The sequence below is a fragment of the Hyla sarda genome, chromosome 1 (genome assembly GCF_029499605.1).
Source record: "Hyla sarda isolate aHylSar1 chromosome 1, aHylSar1.hap1, whole genome shotgun sequence".
NCBI classification, from domain to species: domain Eukaryota; kingdom Metazoa; phylum Chordata; class Amphibia; order Anura; family Hylidae; genus Hyla; species Hyla sarda.
The window spans coordinates 258,906,164-258,931,580 of record NC_079189.1 but is presented as its reverse complement, the minus strand read 5'-3'; the positions used below and the strand labels follow the sequence as shown (position 1 = coordinate 258,931,580).

Here is a 25,417-nt window from a genome sequence, read left to right as displayed (position 1 = left end):
CAGCAATAGAGCAAAATGTTAACGGCACCCGGGATTCCCAGCCAGTCTCCCATGCCCGTACTTGCCGGGCAGCAGTCTGCGATCTGACAAGAACAGGCACATTCAGCTTAGGATAGCCGTAGACGGCTTCACACCCTGTATACTGTGGATTTAAGCATCAATAAATCCTTTTCGGAATCGGAGCGGAAGGCGGCTACAGAGCAAAATGTCAACAACACCTGGGATTCCCAGCCAGTCTCCCATGCTGGTACTTACCGGGCCCTAAGCTGGGTAGCAGTCTGCGATCTGACGAGAGCAGGTGCGTTCAGCTTAGGATGGCCGTTGACAGCTTCACTCCCTTTATACTGTGCATTTAAGCATCAATAAATCCTTTTCCGAATCGGAGTGGAAAGCGGCGACAGATTAAAATGTCATCTGCACCCGGGATTCCCAGCCAGTCTCCCATGCTGGTACTTACCAGGCCCTAAGCTTGGTAGCAGTCTGCGATCTGATGAGAGCAGGCGCGTTCAGCTTAGGATGGCCGTTGACAGCTTCACACTTTGTATACTGTGCATTTAAGCATCAATAAATCCTTTTCGGAATCGGAACCGGAACCGGAACCGAAACGGAAGGCGGCAACAGAGCAAAATGTCAACGACAGTCGGGATTCCCAGCCAGTGTCCCATGCCGGTACTTACCGGGCCCTAAGATCTGTACCAGTCTGCGATCTGACGAGAGCAGGCGCGTTAAGCTTAGGATGGCCGTCGACAGCTTCACACCTTGTATACTGTGGATTTAAGCATCAATAAATTCTTTTCGGAATCGGAGCGGAAGGCAGCAATAGAGCAAGATGTCAACGGCAACCGGGATTCCCAGCCAGTCTCACATGCCAGTACTTACCGGGCCCTAAGCTGGGTAGCAGTCTGCGATCTGACGAGAGCAGGCGCGTTCAGCTTAGGATGGCCATTGACAGCTTCAAGCTTTTTATACTCTGCATTTAAGCATCAATAAATCCTTTTCGGAATCGGAACAGAAGGCGGCAACAGAGCAAAATGTCAACTGCACACAGGATTCCCAGCCAGTCTCCCATGCTGGTACTTACCAGGCCCTAAGCTGGGTAGCAGTCTGCGATTTAACGAGAGCAGGCGCGTTCAGCTTTTGATGGCTGTTGACATCTTTACGCGCTGTATATTGTGGATTTAAGCGTCAATAAATATTTTTATTAATCGGAGAGGAAGGCGGCAACAGAGCAAAATGTCAATGGCACCTTGGATTGCTAGCCAGTCTCCCATGCCGGTATCTGCCGGGCAGCGGTCTGCGATCTGAGGAGAGCAGGCACGTTCAGGCTTAGGATGGCCGTTGACAGCTTCACACCCTGTATATCGTGGATTAAAGCATCAATAAATCATTTTCCAAATCGGAGCGGAAGGCGGCAACAGATTAAAATGTCAACTGCACCCGGGATTCCCAGCCAGTCTCCCATGCTGGTACTTACCAGGCCCTAAGCTGGGTAGCAGTCTGCGTTCTGACGAGAGCAGGCGCATTCAGCTTAGGATGGTGGTTGACAGCTTCACACTTTGTATACTGTGGATTTAAGAATCAATACATAATTTTCGGAATCGGAACAGAAACAGAGCAAAATGTAAACTGCACACGGGATTCCCAGCCAGTCTCCCAAGCTGGTACTTAAGAGGCCCGAAGCTGGGTAGCAGTCTGCGATCTGACGAGAACAGGCGCATTCAGCTTAGGATGGCCGTAGACATCTTCACACCCTGTTTACTGTGGATTTAAGCATCAATAAATCCTTTTCGGAATCGGAGCGGAAGGCGGCAACAGAGCAAAATGTCAACGACACTTGGGATTCCCAGCCAGTCTTCCATGCTGGTACTTACCAGGCCCTAAGCTGGGTAGCAGTCTGTGATCTGACGAGAGCAGGCACGTTCAGCTTAGGATGGCTGTTGACAGCTTCTCGCCCTTTATACTGTGCATTTAAGCATCAATAAATCCTTTTCGGAATCGGAACGGAAGGCGGCAACAGAGCAAAATGTCAACGGCAGCCGGGATTCCCAGCCAGTGTCCCATGCCGGTACTTACCGGACCCTAAGATCTGTACCCGGCTGCGATCTGACGAGAGCAGGCGCGTTCAGCTTAGGATGGCCTTTGACAGCTTCGTGTTTTTTATACTGTGCATTTAAGCATCAATAAATCCTTTTCGGAATCGGAACAGAAGGCGGCAACAGAGCAAAATGTCAACTGCACCCGGGATTCCCAGCCAGTCTCCCATGCCGGTACTTACTAGGCCCTAAGCTGGGTAGCAGTCTGCGATCTGACGAGAGCAGGCGCGTTCAGCTTAGGATGGCCGTTGACAGCTTCACACTTTGTATACTGTGCATTTAAGCATCAATAAATCCTTTTCGGAATCGGAACGGAAGGCGGCAACAGAGCAAAATGTCAACGGCAGCCGGCATTCCCATCCAGTGTCCCATGCCGGTACTTACCGGGCCCTAAGATCTGTACCAGTCTGCGATCTGACGAGAGCAGGCGCGTTAAGCTTAGGATGGCCGTCGACAGCTTCACACCTTGTATACTGTGGATTTAAGCATCAATAAATTATTTTCGGAATCGGAGCGGAAGTCAGCAATAGAGCAAGATGTCAACGGCAACCGGGATTCCCAGACAGCCTCCCATGCCAGTACTTACCAGGCCCTAAGCTGGGTAGCAGTCTGCGATCTGACGAGAGCAGGCATGTTCAGCTTAGGATGGCCATTGACAGCTTCATGCTTTTTATACTGTGCATTTAAGCATCAATAAATCCTTTTCGGAATCGGAACAGAAGGCGGCAACAGAGCAAAATGTCAACTGCACTTGGGATTTCCAGCCAGTCTCAAATGCCGGTACTTACTGGGCCCTAAGTTGGGTAGCAGTCTGCGCTCTGACGAGAGCAGGCGCGTTCAGCTTAGGATGGCCGTTGACATCTTTACGCCTTGTATATTGTGGATTTAAGCATCAATAAATATTTTTATTAATCGGAGCGGAAGGCGGCAACAGAGCAAAATGTAAATGGCACCTTGGATTGCCAGCCAGTCTACCATGCCGGTATCTGCCAGGCAGCAGTCTGCGATCTGAGGAGAGCAGGCACGTTCAGGCTTAGGATGGCCGTTGACAGCTTTACACCATGTATATTGTGGATTTAAGCATCAATAAATCCTTTTCCGAATCGGAGCGGAAGGCGGCAACAGATTAAAATGTCAACTGCACCCGGGATTCCCAGCCAGTCTCCCATGCTGGTACTTACCAGGCCCTAAGCTGGGTAGCAGTCTGCGATCTGACGAGAGCAGGCGCGTTCAGCTTAGGATGGCCGTTGACAGCTTCACACTTTGTATACTGTGGATTTAAGCATCAATAAATAATTTTCGGAATCGGAGCAGAAACAGAGTAAAATGTCAACTGCACCCGGGATTCCCAGCCAGTCTCCCATGCTGGTATTTACCAGGCCAGAAGCTGGGTAGCAGTCTGCGATCTGACGAGAACAGGCGCATTCAGCTTAGGATGGCCGTAGACCGCTTCAAACTCTGTATACTGTGGATTTAAGCATAAATAAATCCTTTTCGGAATCGGAGCAGAAGGCGGCAACAGAGCAAAATGTCAACGACACCTGGGATTCCCAGCCAGTCTCCCATGCTGGTACTTACCGGGCCCTAAGCTGGGTAGCAGTCTGCGATCTGACGAGAGCAGGCGCGTTCAGCTTAGGATGGCCGTTGACAGCTTCTCGACCTTTATACTGTGCATTTAAGCATCAATAAATCCTTTTCGGAATCGGAATGGAAGGCGGCAACAGAGCAAAATGTCAACGGCAGACAGGATTCCCAGCCAGTGTCCCATGCCGGTACTTACCGGGCCCTAAGATCTGTACCAGTCTGCGATCTGACGAGAGCAGGCGTGGATTATACTGTGGATTTAAGCATCAATAAATTATTTTCGGAATCGGAGCGGAAGGCAGCAATAGAGCAAAATGTTAACGGCACCCGGGATTCCCAGCCAGTCTCCCATGCCCGTACTTGCCGGGCAGCAGTCTGCGATCTGACAAGAACAGGCACATTCAGCTTAGGATAGCCGTAGACGGCTTCACACCCTGTATACTGTGGATTTAAGCATCAATAAATCCTTTTCGGAATCGGAGCGGAAGGCGGCTACAGAGCAAAATGTCAACAACACCTGGGATTCCCAGCCAGTCTCCCATGCTGGTACTTACCGGGCCCTAAGCTGGGTAGCAGTCTGCGATCTGACGAGAGCAGGTGCGTTCAGCTTAGGATGGCCGTTGACAGCTTCACTCCCTTTATACTGTGCATTTAAGCATCAATAAATCCTTTTCCGAATCGGAGTGGAAAGCGGCGACAGATTAAAATGTCATCTGCACCCGGGATTCCCAGCCAGTCTCCCATGCTGGTACTTACCAGGCCCTAAGCTTGGTAGCAGTCTGCGATCTGATGAGAGCAGGCGCGTTCAGCTTAGGATGGCCGTTGACAGCTTCACACTTTGTATACTGTGCATTTAAGCATCAATAAATCCTTTTCGGAATCGGAACCGGAACCGGAACCGAAACGGAAGGCGGCAACAGAGCAAAATGTCAACGACAGTCGGGATTCCCAGCCAGTGTCCCATGCCGGTACTTACCGGGCCCTAAGATCTGTACCAGTCTGCGATCTGACGAGAGCAGGCGCGTTAAGCTTAGGATGGCCGTCGACAGCTTCACACCTTGTATACTGTGGATTTAAGCATCAATAAATTCTTTTCGGAATCGGAGCGGAAGGCAGCAATAGAGCAAGATGTCAACGGCAACCGGGATTCCCAGCCAGTCTCACATGCCAGTACTTACCGGGCCCTAAGCTGGGTAGCAGTCTGCGATCTGACGAGAGCAGGCGCGTTCAGCTTAGGATGGCCATTGACAGCTTCAAGCTTTTTATACTCTGCATTTAAGCATCAATAAATCCTTTTCGGAATCGGAACAGAAGGCGGCAACAGAGCAAAATGTCAACTGCACACAGGATTCCCAGCCAGTCTCCCATGCTGGTACTTACCAGGCCCTAAGCTGGGTAGCAGTCTGCGATTTAACGAGAGCAGGCGCGTTCAGCTTTTGATGGCTGTTGACATCTTTACGCGCTGTATATTGTGGATTTAAGCGTCAATAAATATTTTTATTAATCGGAGAGGAAGGCGGCAACAGAGCAAAATGTCAATGGCACCTTGGATTGCTAGCCAGTCTCCCATGCCGGTATCTGCCGGGCAGCGGTCTGCGATCTGAGGAGAGCAGGCACGTTCAGGCTTAGGATGGCCGTTGACAGCTTCACACCCTGTATATCGTGGATTAAAGCATCAATAAATCATTTTCCAAATCGGAGCGGAAGGCGGCAACAGATTAAAATGTCAACTGCACCCGGGATTCCCAGCCAGTCTCCCATGCTGGTACTTACCAGGCCCTAAGCTGGGTAGCAGTCTGCGTTCTGACGAGAGCAGGCGCATTCAGCTTAGGATGGTGGTTGACAGCTTCACACTTTGTATACTGTGGATTTAAGAATCAATACATAATTTTCGGAATCGGAACAGAAACAGAGCAAAATGTAAACTGCACACGGGATTCCCAGCCAGTCTCCCAAGCTGGTACTTAAGAGGCCCGAAGCTGGGTAGCAGTCTGCGATCTGACGAGAACAGGCGCATTCAGCTTAGGATGGCCGTAGACATCTTCACACCCTGTTTACTGTGGATTTAAGCATCAATAAATCCTTTTCGGAATCGGAGCGGAAGGCGGCAACAGAGCAAAATGTCAACGACACTTGGGATTCCCAGCCAGTCTTCCATGCTGGTACTTACCAGGCCCTAAGCTGGGTAGCAGTCTGTGATCTGACGAGAGCAGGCACGTTCAGCTTAGGATGGCTGTTGACAGCTTCTCGCCCTTTATACTGTGCATTTAAGCATCAATAAATCCTTTTCGGAATCGGAACGGAAGGCGGCAACAGAGCAAAATGTCAACGGCAGCCGGGATTCCCAGCCAGTGTCCCATGCCGGTACTTACCGGACCCTAAGATCTGTACCCGGCTGCGATCTGACGAGAGCAGGCGCGTTCAGCTTAGGATGGCCTTTGACAGCTTCGTGTTTTTTATACTGTGCATTTAAGCATCAATAAATCCTTTTCGGAATCGGAACAGAAGGCGGCAACAGAGCAAAATGTCAACTGCACCCGGGATTCCCAGCCAGTCTCCCATGCCGGTACTTACTAGGCCCTAAGCTGGGTAGCAGTCTGCGATCTGACGAGAGCAGGCGCGTTCAGCTTAGGATGGCCGTTGACAGCTTCACACTTTGTATACTGTGCATTTAAGCATCAATAAATCCTTTTCGGAATCGGAACGGAAGGCGGCAACAGAGCAAAATGTCAACGGCAGCCGGCATTCCCATCCAGTGTCCCATGCCGGTACTTACCGGGCCCTAAGATCTGTACCAGTCTGCGATCTGACGAGAGCAGGCGCGTTAAGCTTAGGATGGCCGTCGACAGCTTCACACCTTGTATACTGTGGATTTAAGCATCAATAAATTATTTTCGGAATCGGAGCGGAAGTCAGCAATAGAGCAAGATGTCAACGGCAACCGGGATTCCCAGACAGCCTCCCATGCCAGTACTTACCAGGCCCTAAGCTGGGTAGCAGTCTGCGATCTGACGAGAGCAGGCATGTTCAGCTTAGGATGGCCATTGACAGCTTCATGCTTTTTATACTGTGCATTTAAGCATCAATAAATCCTTTTCGGAATCGGAACAGAAGGCGGCAACAGAGCAAAATGTCAACTGCACTTGGGATTTCCAGCCAGTCTCAAATGCCGGTACTTACTGGGCCCTAAGTTGGGTAGCAGTCTGCGCTCTGACGAGAGCAGGCGCGTTCAGCTTAGGATGGCCGTTGACATCTTTACGCCTTGTATATTGTGGATTTAAGCATCAATAAATATTTTTATTAATCGGAGCGGAAGGCGGCAACAGAGCAAAATGTAAATGGCACCTTGGATTGCCAGCCAGTCTACCATGCCGGTATCTGCCAGGCAGCAGTCTGCGATCTGAGGAGAGCAGGCACGTTCAGGCTTAGGATGGCCGTTGACAGCTTTACACCATGTATATTGTGGATTTAAGCATCAATAAATCCTTTTCCGAATCGGAGCGGAAGGCGGCAACAGATTAAAATGTCAACTGCACCCGGGATTCCCAGCCAGTCTCCCATGCTGGTACTTACCAGGCCCTAAGCTGGGTAGCAGTCTGCGATCTGACGAGAGCAGGCGCGTTCAGCTTAGGATGGCCGTTGACAGCTTCACACTTTGTATACTGTGGATTTAAGCATCAATAAATAATTTTCGGAATCGGAGCAGAAACAGAGTAAAATGTCAACTGCACCCGGGATTCCCAGCCAGTCTCCCATGCTGGTATTTACCAGGCCAGAAGCTGGGTAGCAGTCTGCGATCTGACGAGAACAGGCGCATTCAGCTTAGGATGGCCGTAGACCGCTTCAAACTCTGTATACTGTGGATTTAAGCATAAATAAATCCTTTTCGGAATCGGAGCAGAAGGCGGCAACAGAGCAAAATGTCAACGACACCTGGGATTCCCAGCCAGTCTCCCATGCTGGTACTTACCGGGCCCTAAGCTGGGTAGCAGTCTGCGATCTGACGAGAGCAGGCGCGTTCAGCTTAGGATGGCCGTTGACAGCTTCTCGACCTTTATACTGTGCATTTAAGCATCAATAAATCCTTTTCGGAATCGGAATGGAAGGCGGCAACAGAGCAAAATGTCAACGGCAGACAGGATTCCCAGCCAGTGTCCCATGCCGGTACTTACCGGGCCCTAAGATCTGTACCAGTCTGCGATCTGACGAGAGCAGGCGTGGATTATACTGTGGATTTAAGCATCAATAAATTATTTTCGGAATCGGAGCGGAAGGCAGCAATAGAGCAAAATGTTAACGGCACCCGGGATTCCCAGCCAGTCTCCCATGCCCGTACTTGCCGGGCAGCAGTCTGCGATCTGACAAGAACAGGCACATTCAGCTTAGGATAGCCGTAGACGGCTTCACACCCTGTATACTGTGGATTTAAGCATCAATAAATCCTTTTCGGAATCGGAGCGGAAGGCGGCTACAGAGCAAAATGTCAACAACACCTGGGATTCCCAGCCAGTCTCCCATGCTGGTACTTACCGGGCCCTAAGCTGGGTAGCAGTCTGCGATCTGACGAGAGCAGGTGCGTTCAGCTTAGGATGGCCGTTGACAGCTTCACTCCCTTTATACTGTGCATTTAAGCATCAATAAATCCTTTTCCGAATCGGAGTGGAAAGCGGCGACAGATTAAAATGTCATCTGCACCCGGGATTCCCAGCCAGTCTCCCATGCTGGTACTTACCAGGCCCTAAGCTTGGTAGCAGTCTGCGATCTGATGAGAGCAGGCGCGTTCAGCTTAGGATGGCCGTTGACAGCTTCACACTTTGTATACTGTGCATTTAAGCATCAATAAATCCTTTTCGGAATCGGAACCGGAACCGGAACCGAAACGGAAGGCGGCAACAGAGCAAAATGTCAACGACAGTCGGGATTCCCAGCCAGTGTCCCATGCCGGTACTTACCGGGCCCTAAGATCTGTACCAGTCTGCGATCTGACGAGAGCAGGCGCGTTAAGCTTAGGATGGCCGTCGACAGCTTCACACCTTGTATACTGTGGATTTAAGCATCAATAAATTCTTTTCGGAATCGGAGCGGAAGGCAGCAATAGAGCAAGATGTCAACGGCAACCGGGATTCCCAGCCAGTCTCACATGCCAGTACTTACCGGGCCCTAAGCTGGGTAGCAGTCTGCGATCTGACGAGAGCAGGCGCGTTCAGCTTAGGATGGCCATTGACAGCTTCAAGCTTTTTATACTCTGCATTTAAGCATCAATAAATCCTTTTCGGAATCGGAACAGAAGGCGGCAACAGAGCAAAATGTCAACTGCACACAGGATTCCCAGCCAGTCTCCCATGCTGGTACTTACCAGGCCCTAAGCTGGGTAGCAGTCTGCGATTTAACGAGAGCAGGCGCGTTCAGCTTTTGATGGCTGTTGACATCTTTACGCGCTGTATATTGTGGATTTAAGCGTCAATAAATATTTTTATTAATCGGAGAGGAAGGCGGCAACAGAGCAAAATGTCAATGGCACCTTGGATTGCTAGCCAGTCTCCCATGCCGGTATCTGCCGGGCAGCGGTCTGCGATCTGAGGAGAGCAGGCACGTTCAGGCTTAGGATGGCCGTTGACAGCTTCACACCCTGTATATCGTGGATTAAAGCATCAATAAATCATTTTCCGAATCGGAGCGGAAGGCGGCAACAGATTAAAATGTCAACTGCACCCGGGATTCCCAGCCAGTCTCCCATGCTGGTACTTACCAGGCCCTAAGCTGGGTAGCAGTCTGCGTTCTGACGAGAGCAGGCGCATTCAGCTTAGGATGGTGGTTGACAGCTTCACACTTTGTATACTGTGGATTTAAGAATCAATACATAATTTTCGGAATCGGAACAGAAACAGAGCAAAATGTAAACTGCACACGGGATTCCCAGCCAGTCTCCCAAGCTGGTACTTAAGAGGCCCGAAGCTGGGTAGCAGTCTGCGATCTGACGAGAACAGGCGCATTCAGCTTAGGATGGCCGTAGACATCTTCACACCCTGTTTACTGTGGATTTAAGCATCAATAAATCCTTTTCGGAATCGGAGCGGAAGGCGGCAACAGAGCAAAATGTCAACGACACTTGGGATTCCCAGCCAGTCTTCCATGCTGGTACTTACCAGGCCCTAAGCTGGGTAGCAGTCTGTGATCTGACGAGAGCAGGCACGTTCAGCTTAGGATGGCTGTTGACAGCTTCTCGCCCTTTATACTGTGCATTTAAGCATCAATAAATCCTTTTCGGAATCGGAACGGAAGGCGGCAACAGAGCAAAATGTCAACGGCAGCCGGGATTCCCAGCCAGTGTCCCATGCCGGTACTTACCGGACCCTAAGATCTGTACCCGGCTGCGATCTGACGAGAGCAGGCGCGTTCAGCTTAGGATGGCCTTTGACAGCTTCGTGTTTTTTATACTGTGCATTTAAGCATCAATAAATCCTTTTCGGAATCGGAACAGAAGGCGGCAACAGAGCAAAATGTCAACTGCACCCGGGATTCCCAGCCAGTCTCCCATGCCGGTACTTACTAGGCCCTAAGCTGGGTAGCAGTCTGCGATCTGACGAGAGGAGGCGCGTTCAGCTTAGGATGGCCGTTGGCATCTTTATGCGTTGTATATTGTGGATTTAAGCATCAATAAATATTTTTATTAATCGGAGAGGAAGGCGGCAACAGAGCAAAATGTCAATGGCACCTTGGATTGCCAGCCAGTCTCCCATGCCGGTATCTGCCGGGCAGCAGTCTGCGATCTGAGGAGAGCAGGCACGTTCAGGCTTAGGATGGCCGTTGACAGCTTCACACTTTGTATACTGTGGATTTAAGCATCAATAAATAATTTTCGGAATCGGAGCAGAAACAGAGCAAAATGTCAACTGCACCCGGGATTCCCAGCCAGTCTCCCATGCCGGTACTTACTGGGGCCTAAGCTGCGTAGCAGTCTGCGATCTGACGAGAGCAGGCGCGTTCAGCTTAGGATGGCCGTTGACATCTTCACGCCTTGTATACTGTGGATTTAAGCATCAATAAATATTTTTTTTAATCGGAGAGGAAGGTGGCAACAGAGCAAAATGACAATAGCACCTTGGATTGCCAGCCAGCCTCCCATGCCCGTACTTGCCGGGCAGCAGTCTGCGATCTGACAAGAACAGGCGCATTCAGCTTAGGATGGCCGTAGACGGCTTCACACCCTGTATACTGTGGATTTAAGCATCAATAAATCCTTTTCGAAATCGGAGCAAAATGTCTACAGAGCTACAGAGCAAAATGTCAACAACACCTGAGATTCCCAGCCAGTCTCCCATGCTGGTACATACCAGGCCCTAAGCTGGGTAGCAGTCTGCGATCTGACGAGAGCAGGCGCGTTCAGCTTAGAATGGCCGTTGACAGCTTTACGTCAATTATACTGTGCATTTAAGCATCAATAAATCCTTTTCCGAATCGGAGCGGAACGGAAGGCGGCAACAGAGCAAAATGTCAACTGCACCCGGGATTCCCAGCCAGTCTCCCATGCCGGTACTTACTGGGCCCTAAGCTGCGAAGCAGTCTGCGATCTGACGAGAGCAGGCGCGTTCAGCTTAGGATGGCCGTTGACATCTTCACGCCTTGTATACTGTGGATTTAAGCATCAATAAATATTTTTTTTAATCGGAGAGGAAGGCGGCAACAGAGCAAAATGTCAATAGCACCTTGGATTGCCAGCCAGTCTCCCATGCCCGTACTTGCCGGGCAGCAGTCTGCGATCTGACAAGAACAGGCGCATTCAGCTTAGGATGGCCGTAGACGGCTTCACACCCTGTATACTGTGGATTTAAGCATCAATAAATCCTTTTCGAAATCGGAGCAAAATGTCTACAGAGCTACAGAGCAAAATGTCAACAACACCTGAGATTCCCAGCCAGTCTCCCATGATGGTACATACCAGGCCCTAAGCTGGGTAGCAGTCTGCGATCTGACGAGAGCAGGCGCGTTCAGCTTAGAATGGCCGTTGACAGCTTTACGGCAATTATACTGTGCATTTAAGCATCAATAAATCCTTTTCCGAATCGGAGCGGAACGGAAGGCGGCAACAGAGCAAAATGTCAACGGCAGCCGGGATTCCCAGCCAGTGTCCCATGCCGGTACTTACCGGGCCCTAAGATCTGTACCAGTCTGCGATCTGACGAGAGCTGGCGCGTTAAGCTTAGGATGGCCGTCGACAGCTTCACACCTTGTATACTGTGGATTTAAGCATCAATAAATATTTTTTTTTAATCGGAGAGGAAGGTGGCAACAGAGCAAAATGACAATAGCACCTTGGATTGCCAGCCAGCCTCCCATGCCCGTACTTGCCGGGCAGCAGTCTGCGATCTGACAAGAACAGGCGCATTCAGCTTAGGATAGCCGTAGACGGCTTCACACCCTGTATATTGTGGATTTAAGCATCAATAAATCCTTTTCGGAATCGGAGCAAAATGTCTACAGAGCTACAGAGCAAAATGTCAACAACACCTGAGATTCCCAGCCAGTCTCCCATGCTGGTACTTACCAGGCCCTAAGCTGGGTAAAAGTCTGCGATCTGACGAGAGCAGGCGCGTTAAGCTTAGGATGGCCGTCGACAGCTTCACACCTTGTATACTGTGGATTTAAGCATCAATAAATTATTTTCGGAATCAGAGCGGAAGGCAGCAATAGAGCAAAATGTCAACGGCAACCGGGATTCCCAGCCAGTCTCCCATGCCAGTACTTACCGGGCCCTAAGCTGGGTAGCAGTCTGCGATCTGACGAGAGTAGGCGCGTTCAGCTTAGGATGGTGGTTGACAGCTTCACACTTTGTATACTGTGGATTTAAGAATCAATACATAATTTTCGGAATCGGAACAGAAACAGAGCAAAATGTAAACTGCACACGGGATTCCCAGCCAGTCTCCCAAGCTGGTACTTAAGAGGCCCGAAGCTGGGTAGCAGTCTGCGATCTGACGAGAACAGGCGCATTCAGCTTAGGATGGCCGTAGACATCTTCACACCCTGTTTACTGTGGATTTAAGCATCAATAAATCCTTTTCGGAATCGGAGCGGAAGGCGGCAACAGAGCAAAATGTCAACGACACTTGGGATTCCCAGCCAGTCTTCCATGCTGGTACTTACCAGGCCCTAAGCTGGGTAGCAGTCTGTGATCTGACGAGAGCAGGCACGTTCAGCTTAGGATGGCTGTTGACAGCTTCTTGCCCTTTATACTGTGCATTTAAGCATCAATAAATCCTTTTCGGAATCGGAACGGAAGGCGGCAACAGAGCAAAATGTCAACGGCAGCCGGGATTCCCAGCCAGTGTCCCATGCCGGTACTTACCGGACCCTAAGATCTGTACCCGGCTGCGATCTGACGAGAGCAGGCGCGTTCAGCTTAGGATGGCCTTTGACAGCTTCGTGTTTTTTATACTGTGCATTTAAGCATCAATAAATCCTTTTCGGAATCGGAACAGAAGGCGGCAACAGAGCAAAATGTCAACTGCACCCGGGATTCCCAGCCAGTCTCCCATGCCGGTACTTACTAGGCCCTAAGCTGGGTAGCAGTCTGCGATCTGACGAGAGGAGGCGCGTTCAGCTTAGGATGGCCGTTGGCATCTTTATGCGTTGTATATTGTGGATTTAAGCATCAATAAATATTTTTATTAATCGGAGAGGAAGGCGGCAACAGAGCAAAATGTCAATGGCACCTTGGATTGCCAGCCAGTCTCCCATGCCGGTATCTGCCGGGCAGCAGTCTGCGATCTGAGGAGAGCAGGCACGTTCAGGCTTAGGATGGCCGTTGACAGCTTCACACTTTGTATACTGTGGATTTAAGCATCAATAAATAATTTTCGGAATCGGAGCAGAAACAGAGCAAAATGTCAACTGCACCCGGGATTCCCAGCCAGTCTCCCATGCCGGTACTTACTGGGGCCTAAGCTGCGTAGCAGTCTGCGATCTGACGAGAGCAGGCGCGTTCAGCTTAGGATGGCCGTTGACATCTTCACGCCTTGTATACTGTGGATTTAAGCATCAATAAATATTTTTTTTAATCGGAGAGGAAGGCGGCAACAGAGCAAAATGTCAATAGCACCTTGGATTGCCAGCCAGTCTCCCATGCCCGTACTTGCCGGGCAGCAGTCTGCGATCTGACAAGAACAGGCGCATTCAGCTTAGGATGGCCGTAGACGGCTTCACACCCTGTATACTGTGGATTTAAGCATCAATAAATCCTTTTCGAAATCGGAGCAAAATGTCTACAGAGCTACAGAGCAAAATGTCAACAACACCTGAGATTCCCAGCCAGTCTCCCATGCTGGTACATACCAGGCCCTAAGCTGGGTAGCAGTCTGCGATCTGACGAGAGCAGGCGCGTTCAGCTTAGAATGGCCGTTGACAGCTTTACGTCAATTATACTGTGCATTTAAGCATCAATAAATCCTTTTCCGAATCGGAGCGGAACGGAAGGCGGCAACAGAGCAAAATGTCAACTGCACCCGGGATTCCCAGCCAGTCTCCCATGCCGGTACTTACTGGGCCCTAAGCTGCGAAGCAGTCTGCAATCTGACGAGAGCAGGCGCGTTCAGCTTAGGATGGCCGTTGACATCTTCACGCCTTGTATACTGTGGATTTAAGCATCAATAAATATTTTTTTTAATCGGAGAGGAAGGCGGCAACAGAGCAAAATGTCAATAGCACCTTGGATTGCCAGCCAGTCTCCCATGCCCGTACTTGCCAGGCAGCAGTCTGCGATCTGACAAGAACAGGCGCATTCAGCTTAGGATGGCCGTAGACGGCTTCACACCCTGTATACTGTGGATTTAAGCATCAATAAATCCTTTTCGAAATCGGAGCAAAATGTCTACAGAGCTACAGAGCAAAATGTCAACAACACCTGAGATTCCCAGCCAGTCTCCCATGCTGGTACATACCAGGCCCTAAGCTGGGTAGCAGTCTGCGATCTGACGAGAGCAGGCGCGTTCAGCTTAGAATGGCCGTTGACAGCTTTACGGCAATTATACTGTGCATTTAAGCATCAATAAATCCTTTTCCGAATCGGAGCGGAACGGAAGGCGGCAACAGAGCAAAATGTCAACGGCAGCCGGGATTCCCAGCCAGTGTCCCATGCCGGTACTTACCGGGCCCTAAGATCTGTACCAGTCTGCGATCTGACGAGAGCTGGCGCGTTAAGCTTAGGATGGCCGTCGACAGCTTCACACCTTGTATACTGTGGATTTAAGCATCAATAAATATTTTTTTTTAATCGGAGAGGAAGGCGGCAACAGAGCAAAATGACAATAGCACCTTGGATTGCCAGCCAGCCTCCCATGCCCGTACTTGCCGGGCAGCAGTCTGCGATCTGACAAGAACAGGCGCATTCAGCTTAGGATAGCCGTAGACGGCTTCACACCCTGTATATTGTGGATTTAAGCATCAATAAATCCTTTTCGGAATCGGAGCAAAATGTCTACAGAGCTACAGAGCAAAATGTCAACAACACCTGAGATTCCCAGCCAGTCTCCCATGCTGGTACTTACCAGGCCCTAAGCTGGGTAAAAGTCTGCGATCTGACGAGAGCAGGCGCGTTAAGCTTAGGATGGCCGTCGACAGCTTCACACCTTGTATACTGTGGATTTAAGCATCAATAAATTATTTTCGGAATCAGAGCGGAAGGCAGCAATAGAGCAAAATGTCAACGGCAACCGGGATTCCCAGCCAGTCTCCCATGCCAGTACTTACCGGGCCCTAAGCTGGGTAGCAGTCTGCGATCTGACGAGAGTAGGCGCGTTCAGCTTAGGATGGCCGTTGACATCTTCACGCCTTGTATATTGTGGATTTAAGCATCAATAAATATTTTTATTAATAGGAGAGGAAGGCGGCAACATAGCAAAATGTCAATAGCACCTTGGATTGCCAGCCAGTCTCCCATGCCGGTATCTCCCGGGCAGCAGTCTGCGATCTGAGGAGAGCAGACCCGTTCAGCTTAGGATGGCCGTTGACAGCTTCACACCCTGTATATTGTGGATTTAAGCATCAATAAATCCTTTTCCGAATCGGAGCGGAAGGCGGCAACAGATTAAAATGTCAACTGGACCCGAGATTCCAGCCAGTCTCCCATGCTGGTACTTACCAGGCCCTAAGCTGGGTAGCAGTCTGTGATCTGACGAGAGCAGGCGCGTTCAGCTTAGGATGGCCGTTGACAGCTTCACACTTTGTATACTGTGGATTTAAGCATCAATAAATAATTTTCGGAATCGGAGTAGAAACAGAGCAAAATGTCAACTGCACCCAGGATTCCCAGCCAGACTCCCATGCTGGTACTTACCAGGCCCGAAGCTGGGTAGCAGTCTGCGATCTGACGAGATCAGGCACATTCAGCTTAGGATGGCCGTAGACATCTTCACACCCTGTATACTGTGGATTTAAGCATCAATAAATCCTTTTCGGAATCGGAGCAGAAGGCGGCAACAGAGCAAAATGTCAACGACACCTGGGATTCCCAGTCAGTCTCCCATGCTGGTACTTACCGGGCCCTAAGCTGGGTAGCAGTCTGCAATCTGACGAGAGCAGGCGCGTTCAGCTTAGGATGGCCGTTTACAGCTTCTCGCCCTTTATACTGTGCATTTAAGCATCAAGAAATCCTTTTCGGAATCGGAACGGAAGGCGGCAACAGAGCAAAATGTCAACGGCAGCCAGGATTCCCAGCCAGTGTTCCATGCCGGTACTTACCGGGCCCCAAGATCTGTACCAGTCTGCGATCTGACGAGAGCAGGCACGTTCAGCTTAGGATGGCCATTGACAGCTTCATGCTTTTTATACTGTGCATTTAAGCATCAATAAATCCTTTTCGGAATCGGAACGGAAGGCGGCAACTGCACCCGGGATTCCCAGCCAGTCTCCCATGCCGGTACTTACTGGGCCCTAAGCTGCGTAGCAGTCTGCGATCTGACGAGAGCAGGCGCGTTCAGCTTAGGATGGCCGTTGACATCTTCACGCCTTGTATACTGTGGATTTAAGCATCAATAAATATTTTTTTTAATCGGAGAGGAAGGCGGCAACAGAGCAAAAGGTCAATAGCACCTTGGATTGCCAGCCAGTCTCCCATGCCCGTACTTGCCGGCCAGCAGTCTGCGATCTGACGAGAGCAGGCGAATTCAGCTTAGGATGGCCGTTGACAGCTTCACACTTTGTATACTGTGCATTTAAACATCAATAAATCCTTTTCGGAATCGGAACGGAAGGCGGCAACAGAGCAAAATGTCAACGGCAGCCGGGATTCCCAGCCAGTGTCCCATGCCGGTACTTACCGGGCCCTAAGATCTGTACCAGTCTGCGATCTGACGAGAGCAGGCGCGTTAAGCTTAGGATGGCCGTCGACAGCTTCACACCTTGTATACTGTGGATTTAAGCATCAATAAATTATTTTTGGAATCGGAGCGGAATGTCTACAGAGCTACAGAGCAAAATGTCAACAACACCTGAGATTCCCAGCCAGTCTCCCATGCCCGTACTTGCCGGGCAGCAGTCTGCGATCTGACAAGAACAGGCGCATTCAGCTTAGGATAGCCGTAGACGGCTTCACACCCTGTATATTGTGGATTTAAGCATCAATAAATCCTTTTCGGAATCGGAGCAAAATGTCTACAGAGCTACAGAGCAAAATGTCAACAACACCTGAGATTCCCAGCCAGTCTCCCATGCTGGTACTTACCAGGCCCTAAGCTGGGTAAAAGTCTGCGATCTGACGAGAGCAGGCGCGTTAAGCTTAGGATGGCCGTCGACAGCTTCACACCTTGTATACTGTGGATTTAAGCATCAATAAATTATTTTCGGAATCGGAGCGGAAGGCAGCAATAGAGCAAAATGTCAACGGCAACCGGGATTCCCAGCCAGTCTCCCATGCCAGTACTTACCGGGCCCTAAGCTGGGTAGCAGTCTGCGATCTGACGAGAGTAGGCGCGTTCAGCTTAGGATGGCCGTTGACATCTTCACGCCTTGTATATTGTGGATTTAAGCATCAATAAATATTTTTATTAATAGGAGAGGAAGGCGGCAACATAGCAAAATGTCAATAGCACCTTGGATTGCCAGCCAGTCTCCCATGCCGGTATCTCCCGGGCAGCAGTCTGCGATCTGAGGAGAGCAGACCCGTTCAGCTTAGGATGGCCGTTGACAGCTTCACACCCTGTATATTGTGGATTTAAGCATCAATAAATCCTTTTCCGAATCGGAGCGGAAGGCGGCAACAGATTAAAATGTCAACTGCACCCGGGATTCCAGCCAGTCTCCCATGCTGGTACTTACCAGGCCCTAAGCTGGGTAGCAGTCTGCGATCTGACGAGAGCAGGCGCGTTCAGCTTAGGATGGCCGTTGACAGCTTCACGCTTTGTATACTGTGGATTTAAGCATCAATAAATAATTTTCGGAATCGGAGCAGAAACAGAGCAAAATGTCAACTGCACCCGGGATTCCCAGCCAGACTCCCATGCTGGTACTTACCAGGCCCGAAGCTGGGTAGCAGTCTGCGATCTGACGAGAACAGGCGCATTCAGCTTAGGATGGCCGTAGACATCTTCACACCCTGTATACTGTGGATTTAAGCATCAATAAATCCTTTTCGGAATCGGAGCAGAAGGCGGCAACAGAGCAAAATGTCAACGACACCTGGGATTCCCAGTCAGTCTCCCATGCTGGAACTTACCGGGCCCTAAGCTGGGTAGCAGTCTGCAATCTGACAAGAGCAGGCGCGTTCAGCTTAGGATGGCCGTTGACAGCTTCTCGCCCTTTATACTGTGCATTTAAGCATCAAGAAATCCTTTTCGGAATCGGAACGGAAGGCGGCAACAGAGCAAAATGTCAACGGCAGCCAGGATTCCCAGCCAGTGTCCCATGCCGGTACTTACCGGGCCCCAAGATCTGTACCAGTCTGCGATCTGACGAGAGCAGGCGCGTTCAGCTTAGGATGGCCATTGACAGCTTCATGCTTTTTATACTGTGCATTTAAGCATCAATAAATCCTTTTCGGAATCGGAACGGAAGGCGGCAACTGAGCAAAATGTCAACTGCACCCGGGATTCCCAGCCAGTCTCCCATGCCGGTACTTACTGGGCCCTAAGCTGCGTAGCAGTCTGCGATCTGACGAGAGCAGGCGTGTTCAGCTTAGGATGGCCGTTGACATCTTCACGACTTGTATACTGTGGATTTAAACATCAATAAATATTTTTTTTAATCGGAGAGGAAGGCGGCAACAGAGCAAAATGTCAATAGCACCTTGGATTGCCAGCCAGTCTCCCATGCCCGTACTTGCCGGCCAGCAGTCTGCGATCTGACGAGAGCAGGCGAATTCAGCTTAGGATGGCCGTTGACAGCTTCACTCTTTGTATACTGTGCATTTAAACATCAATAAATCCTTTTCGGAATCGGAACGGAAGGCGGCAACAGAGCAAAATGTCAACGGCAGCCGTGATTCCCAGCCAGTGTCCCATGCCGGTACTTACCGGGCCCTAAGATCTGTACCAGTCTGCGATCTGACGAGAGCAGGCGCGTTAAGCTTAGGATGGCCGTCGACAGCTTCACACCTTGTATACTGTGGATTTAAGCATCAATAAATTATTTTTGGAATCGGAGCGGAAGGCAGCAATAGAGCAAAATGTCAACGGCAACCGGGATTCCCAGCCAGTCTCCCATGCCAGTACTTACCGGGCCCTAAGCTGGGTAGCAGTCTGCGATCTGACGAGAGCAGGCGCGTTCAGCTTAGGATGGCCTTTGACAGCTTCATGCTTTTTATACTGTGCATTTAAGCATCAATAAATCCTTTTCGGAATCAGAACGGAAGGCGGCAACAGAGCAAAATGTCAACTGCATCCGGGATTCCCAGCCAGTCTCCCATGCCGGTACTTACTGGGCCCTAAGCTGGGTAGCAGTCTGCGATCTGACGAGAGCAGGCGCGTTCAGCTTAGGATGGCCGTAGACATCTTCACGCCTTGTATATTGTGGATTTAAGCATCAATAAATATTTTTATTATTCGGAGAAGAAGGCGGCAACAGAGCAAAATGTCAATGGCACCTTGGATTGCCAGCCAGTCTCCCATGCCGGTAACTGCCGGGCAGCAGTCTGCGATCTGACGAGAGCAGGCACGTTCAGCTTAGGATGGCCGTTGACATCTTTATGCCTTGTATATTGTGGATTTAAGCATCAATAAATATTTTTATTATTCGGAGAAGAAGGCGGCAACAGAGCAAAATGTCAATGGCACCTTGGATTGCCAGCCAGTCTCCCATGCCTGTATCTGCCGGGCAGCAGTCTGCGATCTGAGGAGAGCAGGCACGTTCAGGCTTACGATGGCCGTTGACAGCTTCACACCCTGTAAATTGTGGATTTAAGCATCAATAAATCCTTTTCTGAATCGGAGCGGAAGGCGGCAACAGATTAAAATGTCGACTGCACCCGGGATTCCCAGCCTGTCTCCCATGCTGGTACTTACCAGGCCCGAAGCTGGGTAGCAGTCTGCGATCTGACGAGAACAGGCGCATTCAGCTTAGGATAGCCGTAGACGGCTTCACACCCTGTATACTGTGGATTTAAGCATCAATAAATCATTTTCGGAATCGGAGCAGAAGGCGGCAACAGAGCAAAATGTCAACAACACCTGGGATTCCCAGCCAGTCTCCCATGCTAGTACTTTCCGCGCCCTAAGCTGGGTAGCAGTCTGCGATCTGACGAGAGCAGGCGCGTTCAGCTTAGGATGGCCATTGACAGCTTCACGCCCTTTATATTGTGGATTTAAGCATCAATAAATCCTTTTCCGAATCGGAGCGGAAGGCGTCAACAAATTAAAATGTCAACTGCACCCGGGACTCCCAGCCAGTCTCCCATGCTGGTACTTACAAGGCCCAAAGCTGGGTATCATTCTGCGATCTGACGAGAATAGGCGCGTTCAGCTTAGGATGGCCGTTGACAGCTTCACACTTTGTATATTGTGCATTTAAGCATCAATAAATCCTTTTCGGAACGGAACGGAAGGCGGCAACAGAGCAAAATGTCAACGGCAGCCGGGATTCCCAGCCAGTGTCCCATGCCGGTACTTACCGGGCCCTAAGATCTGTACCAGTCTGCGATCTGACGAGAGCAGGCGCGTTCAGCTTAGGATGGCCGTTGACAGCTTCACATTTTGTATACTGTGGATTTAAGCATCAATAAATAATTTTCGGAATCGGAGCAGAAACAGAGCAAAATGTCAACTGCACCCGGGATTCCCAGCCAGTCTCCCATGCTGGTACTTACCAGGCCCGAAGCTGGGTAGCAGTCTGCGATCTGACGAGAACAGGCGCATTCAGCTTAGGATGGCCGTAGACATCTTCACACAATGTATACTGTATATGGTGGATTTAAGCATCAATAAATCCTTTTCGGAATCGGAGCGGAAGGCGGCAACAGAGCAAAATGTCAACGACACCTGGGATTCCCAGCCAGTCTCCCATGCTGGTACTTACCAGGCCCTAAGCTGGGTAAAAGTCTGCGATCTGACGAGAGCAGGCGCGTTAAGCTTAGGATGGCCGTCGACAGCTTCACACCTTGTATACTGTGGATTTAAGCATCAATAAATTCTTTTCGGAATCGGAGCGGAAGGCAGCAATAGAGCAAAATGTCAACGGCACCAGGGATTTCCTGCCAGTCTCCCATGCCAGTACTTACCAGGCCCTAAGCTGGGTAGCAGTCTGCGATCTGACGAGAGTAGGCGCATTCAGCTTAGGATGGCCATTGACAGCTTCATGCTTTTTATACTGTGCATTTAAGCATCAATAAATCCTTTTCGGAATCTGAGAGGAAGGCGGCAACAGAGCAAAATGTCAATAGTACCTTGGATTGCCAGCCAGTCTCCCATGCCCGTACTTGCCGGGCAGCAGTCTGCGATCTGACTAGAACAGGCGCATTCAGCTTAGGATAGCCGTAGACGGCTTCACACCCTGTATACTGTGGATTTAAGCATCAATAAATCCTTTTCCGAATCGGAGCAGAAGGCGGCAACAGATTAAAATGTCAACTGCACCCGGGATTCACAGCCAGTCTCCCATGCTGGTATATGCCGGGCAGCAGTCTGCGATCTGAGGAGAGCAGACACGTTGAGCTTAGGATGGCCGTTGACAGCTTCACACCCTGTATATTGTGGATTTAAGCATCAATAAATCCTTTTCGGAGCGGAAGGCGGCAACAGATTAAAATGTCAACTGCACCCGGGATTCCAGCCAGTCTCCCATGCTGGTACTTACCAGGCCCTAAGCTGGGTAGCAGTCTGCGATCTGACGAGAGCAGGCGCGTTCAGCTTAGGATGGCCATTGACAGCTTCACACTTTGTATACTGTGGATTTATGCATCAATAAATAATTTTCGGAATCGGAGTAGAAACAGAGCAAAATGTCAACGACACCTGGGATTCCCAGTCAGTCTCCCATGCTGGTACTTACCGGGCCCTAAGCTGGGTAGCAGTCTGCGATCTGACGAGAGCAGGCGCGTTCAGCTTAGGATGGCCATTGACAGCTTCTCGCCCTTTATACTGTGCATTTAAGCATCAATAAATCCTTTTCGGAATCGGAACGGAAGGCGGCAACAGAGCAAAATGTCAACGGCAGCCAGGATTCCCAGCCAGTGTCCCATGCCGGTACTTACCGGGCCCCAAGATCTGTACCAGTCTGCGATCTGACGAGAGCAGGCGCGTTCAGCTTAGGATGGCCATTGACAGCTTCATGCTTTTTATACTGTGCATTTAAGCATCAATAAATCCTTTTCGGAATCGGAACGGAAGGCGGCAACAGAGCAAAATGTCAACTGCACCCGGGATTCCCAGCCGGTCTCCCATGCCGGTACTTACTGGGCCCTAAGCTGCGTAGCAGTCTGCGATCTGACGAGAGCAGGCGCGTTCAGCTCAGGATGGCCGTTGACATCTTCACGCCTTGTATACTGTGGATTTAAGCATCAATAAATATTTTGTTTAATCGGAGAGGAAGGCGGCAACAGAGCAAAATGTCAATAGCACCTTGGATTGCCAGCCAGTCTCCCATGCCCGTACTTGCCGGGCAGCAGTCTGCGATCTGACAAGAACAGGCGCATTCAGCTTAGGATAGCCGTAGACGGCTTCACACCCTGTATACTGTGGATTTAAGCATCAATAAATCCTTTTCGAAATCGGAGCAAAATGTCTACAGAGCTACAGAGCAAAATGTCAACAACACCTGAGATTCCCAGCCAGTCTCCCATGCTGGTACATACCAGGCCCTAAGCTGGGTAGCAGTCTGCGATCTGACGAGAGCAGGCGCGTTCAGCTTAGAATGGCCGTTGACAGCTTCACGGCAATTATACTGTGCATTTAAGCATCAATAAATCCTTTTCCGAATCGGAGCGGAACGGAAGGCGGCAACAGAGCAAAATGTCAACGGCAGCCGGGATTCCCAGCCAGTGTCCATTGCCGGTACTTACCGGGCCCTAAGATCTGTACCAGTCTGCGATCTGACGAGAGCAGGCGCGTTAAGCTTAGGATGGCCGTCGACAGCTTCACACCTTGTATACTGTGGATTTAAGCATCAATAAATATTTTTTTTTAATCGGAGAGGAAGGCGGCAACAGAGCAAAATGACAATAGCACCTTGGATTGCCAGCCAGCCTCCCATGCCCGTACTTGCCGGGCAGCAGTCTGCGATCTGACAAGAACAGGCGCATTCAGCTTAGGATAGCCGTAGACGGCTTCACACCCTGTATATTGTGGATTTAAGCATCAATAAATCCTTTTCGGAATCGGAGCAAAATGTCTACAGAGCTACAGAGCAAAATGTCAACAACACCTGAGATTCCCAGCCGTTGACATCTTCACGCCTTGTATATTGTGGATTTAAGCATCAATTAATATTTTTATTAATAGGAGAGGAAGGCGGCAACATAGCAAAATGTCAATAGCACCTTGGATTGCCAGCCAGTTTCACATGCCGGTATCTCCCGGGCAGCAGTCTGCGATCTGAGGAGAGCAGACCCGTTCAGCTTAGGATGGCTGTTGACAGCTTCACACCCTGTATATTGTGGATTTAAGCATCAATAAATCCTTTTCCGAATCGGAGCGGAAGGCGGCAACAGATTAAAATGTCAACTGCACCCGGGATTCCAGCCAGTCTCCCATGCTGGTACTTACCAGGCCCTAAGCTGGATAGCAGTCTGCGATCTGACGAGAGCAGGCGCGTTCAGCTTAGGATGGCTGTTGACAGCTTCACACTTTGTATACTGTGGATTTAAGCATCAATAAATAATTTTCGGAATCGGAGCAGAAACAGAGCAAAATGTCAACTGCACCCGGGATTCCCAGCCAGACTCCCATGCTGGTACTTACCAGGCCCGAAGCTGGGTAGCAGTCTGCGATCTGACGAGAACAGGCACATTCAGCTTAGGATGGCCGTAGACATCTTCACACCCTGTATACTGTGGATTTAAGCATCAATAAATCCTTTTCGGTATCGGAGCAGAAGGCGGCAACAGAGCAAAATGTCAACGGCAGCCGGGATTCCCAGCCAGTGTCCCATGCCGGTACTTACCGGGCCCTAAGATCTGTACCAGTCTGCGATCTGACGAGAGCAGGCGCGTTAAGCTTAGGATGGCCGTCGACAGCTTCACACCTTGTATACTGTGGATTTAAGCATCAATAAATATTTTTTTTTAATCGGAGAGGAAGGCGGCAACAGAGCAAAATAAAAATAGCACCTTGGATTGCCAGCCAGTCTCCCATGCCCGTACTTGCCGGGCAGCAGTCTGCGATCTGACAAGAACAGGCGCATTCAGCTTAGGATAGCCGTAGACGGCTTCACACCCTGTATATTGTGGATTTAAGCATCAATAAATCCTTTTCGGAATCGGAGCAAAATGTCTACAGAGCTACAGAGCAAAACGTCAACAACACCTGAGATTCCCAGCCAGTCTCCCATGCTGGTACTTACCGGGCCCTAAGCTGGGTAGCAGTCTGCAATCTGACGAGAGCAGGCGCGTTCAGCTTAGGATGGCCGTTGACAGCTTCACGCCCTTTATACTGTGCATTTAAGCATCAATAAATCCTTTTCCGAATCGGAGCGGAAGGCGGCAACAGATTAAAATGTCAACTGCACCCGGGAATCCCAGCCAGTCTCCCATGCTGGTACTTACCAGGCCCTAAGCTGGGTAGCAGTCTGCGATCTGACGAGAGCAGGCGCATTCAGCTTAGGATGGCCGTTGACATCTTCACGCCTTGTATATTGTGGATTTAAGCATCAATAAATATTTTTATTAATCGGAGAGGAAGGTGGCAACATAGCAAAATGTGAATGGCACCTTGGATTGCCAGCCAGTCTCCCATGCCGGTATCTGCCGGGCAGCAGTCTGCGATCTGAGGAGAGCAGAAACGTTCAGCTTAGGATGGCCGTAGACAGCTTCACACCCTGTATATTGTGGATTTAAGCATCAATAAATCCTTTTCCGAATCGGAGCGGAAGGCGGCAACAGATTAAAATGTCAACTGCACCCGGGATTCCAGCCAGTCTCCCATGCTGGTACTTACCAGCCCCTAAGCTGGGTAGCAGTCTGCGATCTGACGAGAGCAGGCGCGTTCAGCTTAGGATGGCCGTTGACAGCTTCATACTTTGTATACTGTGGATTTAAGCATCAATAAATAATTTTCGGAATCGGAGCAGAAACAGAGCAAAATGTCAACTGCACCCGGGATTCC

General features: G+C 50.0%; 13 pseudogenes; all 13 read right to left on the bottom strand.

Moving 5' to 3' along the window:
* Positions 1-206: 206 nt before the first annotated feature.
* On the bottom strand, positions 207-326 carry LOC130332141 (5S ribosomal RNA; annotated as a pseudogene).
* A 2,899-nt stretch (positions 327-3,225) lies between these two features.
* Positions 3,226-3,345, bottom strand: LOC130350886 (5S ribosomal RNA; annotated as a pseudogene).
* A 277-nt stretch (positions 3,346-3,622) lies between these two features.
* Positions 3,623-3,742, bottom strand: LOC130314093 (5S ribosomal RNA; annotated as a pseudogene).
* A 440-nt stretch (positions 3,743-4,182) lies between these two features.
* On the bottom strand, positions 4,183-4,302 carry LOC130332023 (5S ribosomal RNA; annotated as a pseudogene).
* A 2,899-nt stretch (positions 4,303-7,201) lies between these two features.
* Positions 7,202-7,321, bottom strand: LOC130350875 (5S ribosomal RNA; annotated as a pseudogene).
* Positions 7,322-7,598: 277 nt separating this feature from the next.
* On the bottom strand, positions 7,599-7,718 carry LOC130314083 (5S ribosomal RNA; annotated as a pseudogene).
* Positions 7,719-8,158: 440 nt separating this feature from the next.
* On the bottom strand, positions 8,159-8,278 carry LOC130331904 (5S ribosomal RNA; annotated as a pseudogene).
* Positions 8,279-10,962: 2,684 nt separating this feature from the next.
* Positions 10,963-11,082, bottom strand: LOC130352232 (5S ribosomal RNA; annotated as a pseudogene).
* A 2,878-nt stretch (positions 11,083-13,960) lies between these two features.
* LOC130352231 (5S ribosomal RNA) lies at positions 13,961-14,080 on the bottom strand (annotated as a pseudogene).
* A 485-nt stretch (positions 14,081-14,565) lies between these two features.
* Positions 14,566-14,685, bottom strand: LOC130352230 (5S ribosomal RNA; annotated as a pseudogene).
* A 7,414-nt stretch (positions 14,686-22,099) lies between these two features.
* LOC130323923 (5S ribosomal RNA) lies at positions 22,100-22,219 on the bottom strand (annotated as a pseudogene).
* Positions 22,220-22,503: 284 nt separating this feature from the next.
* Positions 22,504-22,623, bottom strand: LOC130328736 (5S ribosomal RNA; annotated as a pseudogene).
* A 278-nt stretch (positions 22,624-22,901) lies between these two features.
* Positions 22,902-23,021, bottom strand: LOC130352229 (5S ribosomal RNA; annotated as a pseudogene).
* Positions 23,022-25,417: the final 2,396 nt, after the last annotated feature.